At 32.7% G+C, this 7984-nt stretch overlaps 1 protein-coding gene across 3 annotated transcripts in view; it reads left to right on the top strand.

Moving 5' to 3' along the window:
- The window catches only part of LOC106465926 (inactive phospholipase C-like protein 1), a 113506-nt gene that overhangs the window by 51742 nt on the left and 53780 nt on the right, over positions 1-7984 (top strand). The window contains exon 2 of one of the 3 annotated variants that reach the window (XM_022393886.1): positions 1601-1760. The exons of 1 other annotated variant lie outside the window; for it this stretch is intronic. The gene's annotated coding sequence lies outside the window, so the exon portion shown is untranslated. Of the gene's footprint in view, positions 1-1600; positions 1761-1951; positions 2055-7984 lie in introns of those variants that run through there. One more of the 3 variants, XM_022393885.1, reaches the window with a different exon arrangement.

Consider the following 7984-nt stretch of genomic DNA (forward strand, 5'->3'; position numbering starts at 1 on the left):
ACATTTTACTCTTTTCTGTGCTCACTCGGTTCTTCTCATGGCTGTGGTGTGATTGTCTTGGACCATCTGAAAACACTTGGAACGGCACCTGGTTTTACTGGTCTTCTTCTGAGTGAAGTTCCAAACAACAATATATATATTTCTTTTATAATGTTTACTGTCAATCACTATTCAGATCTACTATATATTTTAACATACGGGGTAAGTATTATTGAAATATTAGTCTCTATCAAATATCATGCATTACATAAGCCTAATCATAGGCCTATACAAATATTTTATATACTAAGCTTAGCTAAATGGGACGTGGTGGGGGAGGGGAGTGTATTTTGAAAATAAAATTTCACAACTTGACTCAACATAAAAAAGGTTATAAAATGGGAATATTTTAGACAAATTTCTAAATGAAAAGCAGAATTATTGAAAACTTTATTAAACATAGGCGTACAATACCTAGTTTCAGATACATAGATGTCAAGCAAGAAGTGGTCATGATAAACAACTCGTTTCTTCGATTTCCATTGGTCCCCTCTGAACACATGAATCCACTTTCCAGACAATTCCAGGTTTGAAGGCTAAGAATGATCACCTCTCTTAGAATATACAATCACACAACAAGTTGTTTAAGGCAAAACAAAGAAAATGAAGAATGTTAACATCCGGGTATCTGATTTTAGACAAGGGCCGCATCGCTACTGGCGCCTCTACTGGTATAATTAGCACGGTTTCTCATTCCTTCAGCTGTTAAAAAAGTGGGAGAAGGTACAATTCTTGGAATAGAATGCTAACTTAATGATATATAAACCCACTTAATCATATATCATTATTGTTTTTAAACCAATAATAAGAGATATACCGTTCCGATTTCCATTGATAGTCTAGAATACTTAAAAGTTACGGTTTAGATGCCAAAAGCTGACGATGCATCAGTAAGCAATAGGCCTTAAATTTGATATTCAAAATCACACAAGCTGCAGATTTACTCCCACATTTTCCTTGATAAGTTCATTTCTTTTTCGAATTCAGAGACGTGTAAAAATAGCATTTCAAGAGTCCTTTCGTGAATACCAGAACTATTCAGTTGTGCTGGATAATAAGAGACAAAACGTTTTCCGAAACATTTTTATTTATATGAAGTAAAATACTTTAGAAGTTACAGTTAAAAACGAGCGGAGCATTAGAAAAATAAGTTTAAACTTGTGTTCAAAATCACGTAAACTGCAGATTTTACCTTTGTAGATTATGTGATTTTTAACACGAGCGTTAGGCTTATTAGAATAACTACCGAGTTTCACAAACTGAGAAACAAACTTTCTATACTCATTCATTTTTTGTGATTCCCTGAACTCTCCTTGTAACCACTATTTGTACATCCCACTGTGAATAAATTTGGTAATTATTCATATTCAATAGCTCTCCAGTGGGACAGCAGTAAGTTTATGGACTTACAACGCCGTGGCGCACACAGCTGATAGCTCAACGTGGCTTTGTTCTAAAAAACGTATATAGTAACTAAATATTTATTTATTTAAAAAAATAAAGATGCTGCATAAAGATATATTAAATTTATAACGAACACCTCTTTTTGATATCGAAATAGTCGAGAAAAACCATTGACCTAAGGGGCCGAGATGGACAAAAGATCGAACTACATATCGCAGAGCTTCCAATCATACTGTGAGGTATATCTTCGAGACAATGGCGGAAAATGGGACTATTCTTATTTATAGAGTCAATAAACCCCGTGACATGACCTCAAGGTACTTCTACTTCGTTGGTATCTTAAATATAACTATCGACTATAATCCTTAGATTGACTGAAAGTCCTCAACGAAAAAATGCTAAAATAACAACTTCGCATTAAAAACAAACAATCGTGTGAAGAGTAAAAGGTGTGACTCCGAGCGATAGTGTGTCTAGAAAACCCACAAAAAAAAACCAACAAGAAAAACGTTTCCTTGAAGAGCTAACACGCACACGCTGTAGCAGAAATGGTCATTCAAGTACAGAACCAGAAGATAATAAATCATTTATTGGATGGGTTTTACCTTGTAGTAAGTAGCATTACGTAAGTTAGGTAGTTAGCACTAGGAAACACAAAATGGATAATTAAATATGCAAAATACTATGAGGGTTTTTTATGAGATCAATAGCAGTTAGTTAAGTAAATTAATAATGGTATTAAACGGTTAGTCGTGTTGTAGTTCCTGTAAGAATCTAATACTTAGGTTATAGAAATGTAATATAGGATGCAGAGGTCTATATAAAAATAAGATATAAACTTTAAAGCAACCTACGCAGTTTAGTTTTTGCTGCAAGTACATCTGATTAAAAATATTTGTGAAAAACAAACATAAAACAAAAAATACTTTAGATTATATAAAAAAAATGTATTGAGTTTTGCTCACTTACATTTATCATACTTTATATGAATATTTCTTTATGTGTGCCTCTTGTATTCTACTGCAAACAGTATAAAACGGAGTCAGAGTGCATTAATGACAGGTTTAGCAAGTGATAAATTTTTTACACATTAATTACGATAATTGTGTTTGTTTTTATTTATATGTGTTGTATAACAGAAACAATCTATTTAGAAAAGCCTTTTAATACCTTATAAAGTAAATGCTGGAATGTGATTTGCCTGAAGTAAGTGTTACAGTACAGTGTGATCCAAAATTGTCTTTCCTATTTTAAAATGTAATTAACTAATTAAGGAAATACAACCATGCAGTTTTCAACTGAAACAGTTTTTATTGATAAGTAAGTAGACTTTTACATGTGCACCGTTAGTAGCTCTTAGCATGTCTAATCGATATTTGATTTTAGTCCATGTTCGTTGCAACATGCTCACAGTTTCAGTAGCGATAGATTGCGTCCGTTATCCTGGTCTTTAGCTCTGTGATGTTTACTTTTGGTGTGAGATACACGATATCTCTAACATACCCCCATTCTTTTTCCAGTACTGGCGTCTGTAATTACACTGCACCACATTTACTGGCTTGGTCCCTGCAAGCCAAACAACTCATTGAGCCCTTTCTTGCACAGTTGTCATTTCATGGGGTAACACTACTCACTGGAGTGAAAAGAATCATGACAATAAATGTTTAATTGGGTTACGAGATGTTGAAAATTGCATGATTATAATTCCTTAGTTATTTAAGTATTAAATTTTAGATTAAGAAAGATAATGCGCAAACATATCTGTGATGTAGGAACGGGGAGGTCAGGGGAGCCTGGTCCCCAATAAGTTTTAAGGGGCCAACGTATATTTTAACGAATTACCATATTTGTTTTCTATGGTAACTGGAAACTGAAATATGACACACTTCTACTTTTTAATATTTTTGTCTTTGAATTTAAAGACACAATTACTTAATCAGTTAAATGAGTCAATTATTACCTTCCACAAAGCAGGACATGCAATTAGCGTCTAATGACGTCATTAGGGATTTAATAACAAAAGAAAGAAGAAAGGGAATAATTATCCAACATTGTCTGTTATACAGTTTTTGATTCCTTAACGAGTATCTTAATATATATGCTGTGTCGCTCGATGGTCGTTGTTCTGTACAAGTACAGTTGTGGCAGGAGGTACCTGTGCTGCAGGGGGTATCAAGTTTGGCCACTATTGCCCCTCTCCCCCCTGAATGTTAAACATCTTCCTGTATACTCGCTTCTATCAAACTTGTTTGGAAGGCTGAAAAGTCAAATCATTGTAATATACATTTGTGCATAAGCCTCAGAGCCCTGAATGTTTCGTTTATCAAGGCTCACATTTACCTAGAGAGAACCACAACGTCTCATTAACTTCGTGTATTGTTGATACGATTATATTATCAGTTAACTATATGTTAATACAATTTTCAGTTGTTTCTAACAAACAACACGGTCAGAGAGACATCAAGCAAATTAGATTAAACGATGTATTTTAAATCTAAGTTTATATGTCTTGGCACAATACGGTGGAATTTTTTTTTTCGGAATAACACAAGTAGATTACTACAACGTGCCTAGCGCGTCGTTACAACAGAATGTTTTAACTCACCCGCCGAAACTACTACATCGGTTGTACGATGTAGTTGTTTCTATGCTGGTTAATCCTAGAACTACGATGGGGTCCATCCAATTGACTAAACTCTTTGTGCATTAAGTTGCTTATGAGTTCATGACTTTATTCCCTTCCAAGGCCCCTAGTAACACACATTCACAATAATATATTTTGACAAGACTATCATTATTATTGTAATTAATCACTAATTGTTGTAGGGGTCTCCTATGTATTTTCCTTGGATTTCACTCTATTAGTTACACTGTATGTTGTAACAGGTAAAAATTTAAAATTACTCAATATGTGCACTCCACCGACAGTGAACACTTGTTCATGTGTTATCATTTTTTTTTACGCTAGGGCTATCGGCACGTAACTGTCCATAGTTTTGAATTGATAGAATAGAACGAAGGCAGCTAGTTAACAGCACTCACCACCAACTCTTGGGCTACTCTCTGATCGAACGACAGGACTTAACCGTCACTTTTATAGTGTACTCGTAGTCCTAAGTCCAAAGCGGTGCGAAACATGGACCCTCGGATTCACAGTCAGGCACGCTAACCATTTGGCCACGACCGGCCACAGTAATGAAGCACGTAAAAGTAATTTGAAGATTACGTTATATCAGGTATCGCCTTATTTAGAGCGGTCATTTAAATTGGATTAATGACCTTATATATTATTTATTTCAAAATACCATTTAAAGTATAAAGTTCTTAGCTTGATGTCATTTCCAAAATTTAGGTCCTAATTATTCAGGGATGTAAAATATTGTGGAAAAGGTCAATAATGCTATTCTAAGAACCCGTGAGTTTAAGCAAAGAACATATTATAATATGTCAACCAAACTATAGTTGCCTTATCCAGTCCCGACGAGGCCTTTCGTCCACTACCAGGGCTCACCAGGTCAGTTGGTATAAGACAGACAAAGTACTGACATATTAGTTGAAGTAAATGTTGTTTAGAATTTCAGTTAACTATATTGTAATTGTTTAAAACCTCCGAAGACAAAATTTAATAGTTGATTTTTTTATATATTATTTGAGAAGTTTTTATTTGTAATCACATTTCCGGTGAATTACGCAGGAAGTAAGGATGAGATACTGATGTATAATTAGTATGTTTATGCCGGATACATATGTATAGGTGTTGTTTTCTTGCTGTTCATTGTAATAACCTTTTCTCAAAACTCTGTATGTTTTTTTTAGAATTGAGACACGTTTGCACGTGCATTTGAAAAGAACCTGTTTAAATAAATATAAAGCAGAAGTTGAACGTGCATAGGCTGCAGAACTGACCATCATTGTTTATCATAATTCTGTGTTAACATGCACGTGCTATATGTGTAGACAACTAGAAAGGAGGAGAATAATTTATTTGAAGATCTGCTTAACTAGACATTTTGAATAAACTAACTGTTACTTAGAGCTTAGTAAATATTCCACATTGTATCTATATTATAAGCTTGCATAGAGTAAAAATTGCAGAGTGACAGACCAATTATAGTTCAACTTATGTAAAATAAATGGTACTCAAATGGGGCGCATTCCGAGTGTTTAATTATCTTTTTGGAGCGATAGAACAAGCTCACATTTCTTCAAGTTACAAACGTATTGATTTTCGTGAGTTGAAAATCCGATTAAACAAGTTACGTTATTCGATCCCAGTTTGCTCGGGATCGTTGGTAATACGACTTAATGAATATTAAAAGAGAGACTGCAAGTATCAGCCATGTTAGCTGAATTTGAACGTTGTTGCTATTGGATGTAAACTAGTTTTTTTATTTGCATACAAATTGCTACATGGCAGAAAATTGAAACACGATTTGCAGATGTTTTAATTCGACGTTCTTGAGTTATAGATGACATGTGTGGCTTAAGAAATTTTAATTTTCAAAACATTCCAAGATTTAAAGATGCTTCTTTTTACGTTTCTATCCTTTATTTATTCTATCTGTTTCGAAAAATAGTGCTTCAAAACGGGTTTACAAAATTCAGGAAGTTAGAGGAAACTAATTAAACGCTTTTCGACCCAATGTCTGTTTAGTTGCTTATATATAACCCGAATTTGTTGTTGAACATATATATACAATAATTATAACAGGGACTAAGATAGTAGAATTATTCTCTAATCAGTTACAGGTTTGTAATTGTAAGAGGGACTAATATAGTAGAAATATTCTGTAATCAGTTATTGGTTTGTAATTATAACAGGGACTAATATAGTAGAAATATTCTGTAATCAGTTATTGGTTTGTAATTCTAACAGAGACTAATATAGTAGAAGTATTCTGTAATCAGTTATTGGTTTGTAATTCTAACAGAGACTAATATAGTAGAAGTATTCTCTAATCAGTTACTGGTTTGTAATTGTAAAAGGGACTAATATAGTAGAAGTATTCTCTAATCAGTTACTGCTTTGTAATTATAATAGGGACTAATATAGTAAAAGTATTCTTGAATCAGTTATTGGTTTGTAATTGTAAGAGGGACTAATATAGTAGAAATATTCTCTAATCACTTACTGCTTTGTAATTATAAGAGGGACTAATATAGTAAAAGTATTCTTGAATCAGTTATTGGTTTGTAATTGTAAGAGGGACTAATATAGTAGAAGTATTCTGTAATCACTTACTGCTTTGTAATTCTAACAGAGACTAATATAGTAGAAATATTCTGTAATCAGTTATTGGTTTGTAATTCTAACAGGGAATAATATAGTAGAAGTATTCTTTAATCAGTTATTGGTTTGTAATTGTAAGACAGACTAATATAGTACAAGTATTTACTCAGTTACTGGTTGGTAATTATAACAGAGACTAATATAGTAGAAGTATTCTTTAATCAGGTGCTGGTTTGTAATTATAACAGGGACTAATATAGTAGAAGTATTCTATAATCAGTTACTGGTTTGTAATTATAACAGGGACTAATATAGTGGAAGTATTCTTTAATCAGGTACTGGTTTGTAATTATAAGAGGGACTAATATAGTAGAAGTATTGTCTAATCAGTTACTGGTTTGTAATTGTAAGAGGGACTAATATAGTAGAAGTATTTTCGAATCAGTTACTGGCTTATAATTGTAACAGGGACTAATATAGTAGAAGTATTCTTTAATCAGTTATAGGTTTGTAATTGTAAAAGGGACTAATATAGTAGAAGTATTTACTCAGTTACTGGTTTGTAATTGTAAGAGAGATTAATATAGTAGAAGTATTCTCTAATCAGTTACTGGTTTGTAATTGTAAGAGGGACTAATATAGTAGAAGTATTCTTTAATCAGTTACTTGTTTGTAATTGTAACAGGGACTAATATAGTAGAAGTCTTGTCTAATCAGTTACTGGTTTGTAATTATAACAGGGAATAATATAGTAGAAGTATTGTCTAATCAGTTACTGGTTTGTATTTGTAAGAGGGACTAATATAGTAGAAGTATTCTCGAATCAGTTACTGGTTTGTAATTGTAACAGGGACTAATATAATAGAAATATTCTCTAATCAATTACTGGTTTGTAATTGAAAGAGGGACTGATATAGTAGAACTATTTACTCAGCTACTGGTTTGTAATTATAACAGGGACTAATATAGTAGAAGTATTCTTTAATCAGGTACTGGTTTGTAATTATAACAGGGACTAATATAGTAGAAGTATTCTCTGATCAGTTACTGGTTTGTAACCTTAAGAGGGACTAATATAGCAGAAGTATTCTTCAATCAGTTACTGGTTTGTAATTGTAACAGGAACTAATATAGTAGAAGTATTCTTTAATCAGTTACTGGTTTGTAATTATAACAAGGACTAATATAGTAGAAGTATTGTCTAATCAGTTACTGGTTTGTAATTATAACAGGGAATAATATAGTAGAAGTATTGTCTAATCAGTTACTGGTTTGTAATTATAACAGGGAATAATATAGTAGAAGTATTGT

This window comes from Limulus polyphemus, unplaced genomic scaffold (assembly GCF_000517525.1).
Source record: "Limulus polyphemus unplaced genomic scaffold, Limulus_polyphemus-2.1.2 Scaffold2096, whole genome shotgun sequence".
Taxonomy (NCBI): domain Eukaryota; kingdom Metazoa; phylum Arthropoda; class Merostomata; order Xiphosura; family Limulidae; genus Limulus; species Limulus polyphemus.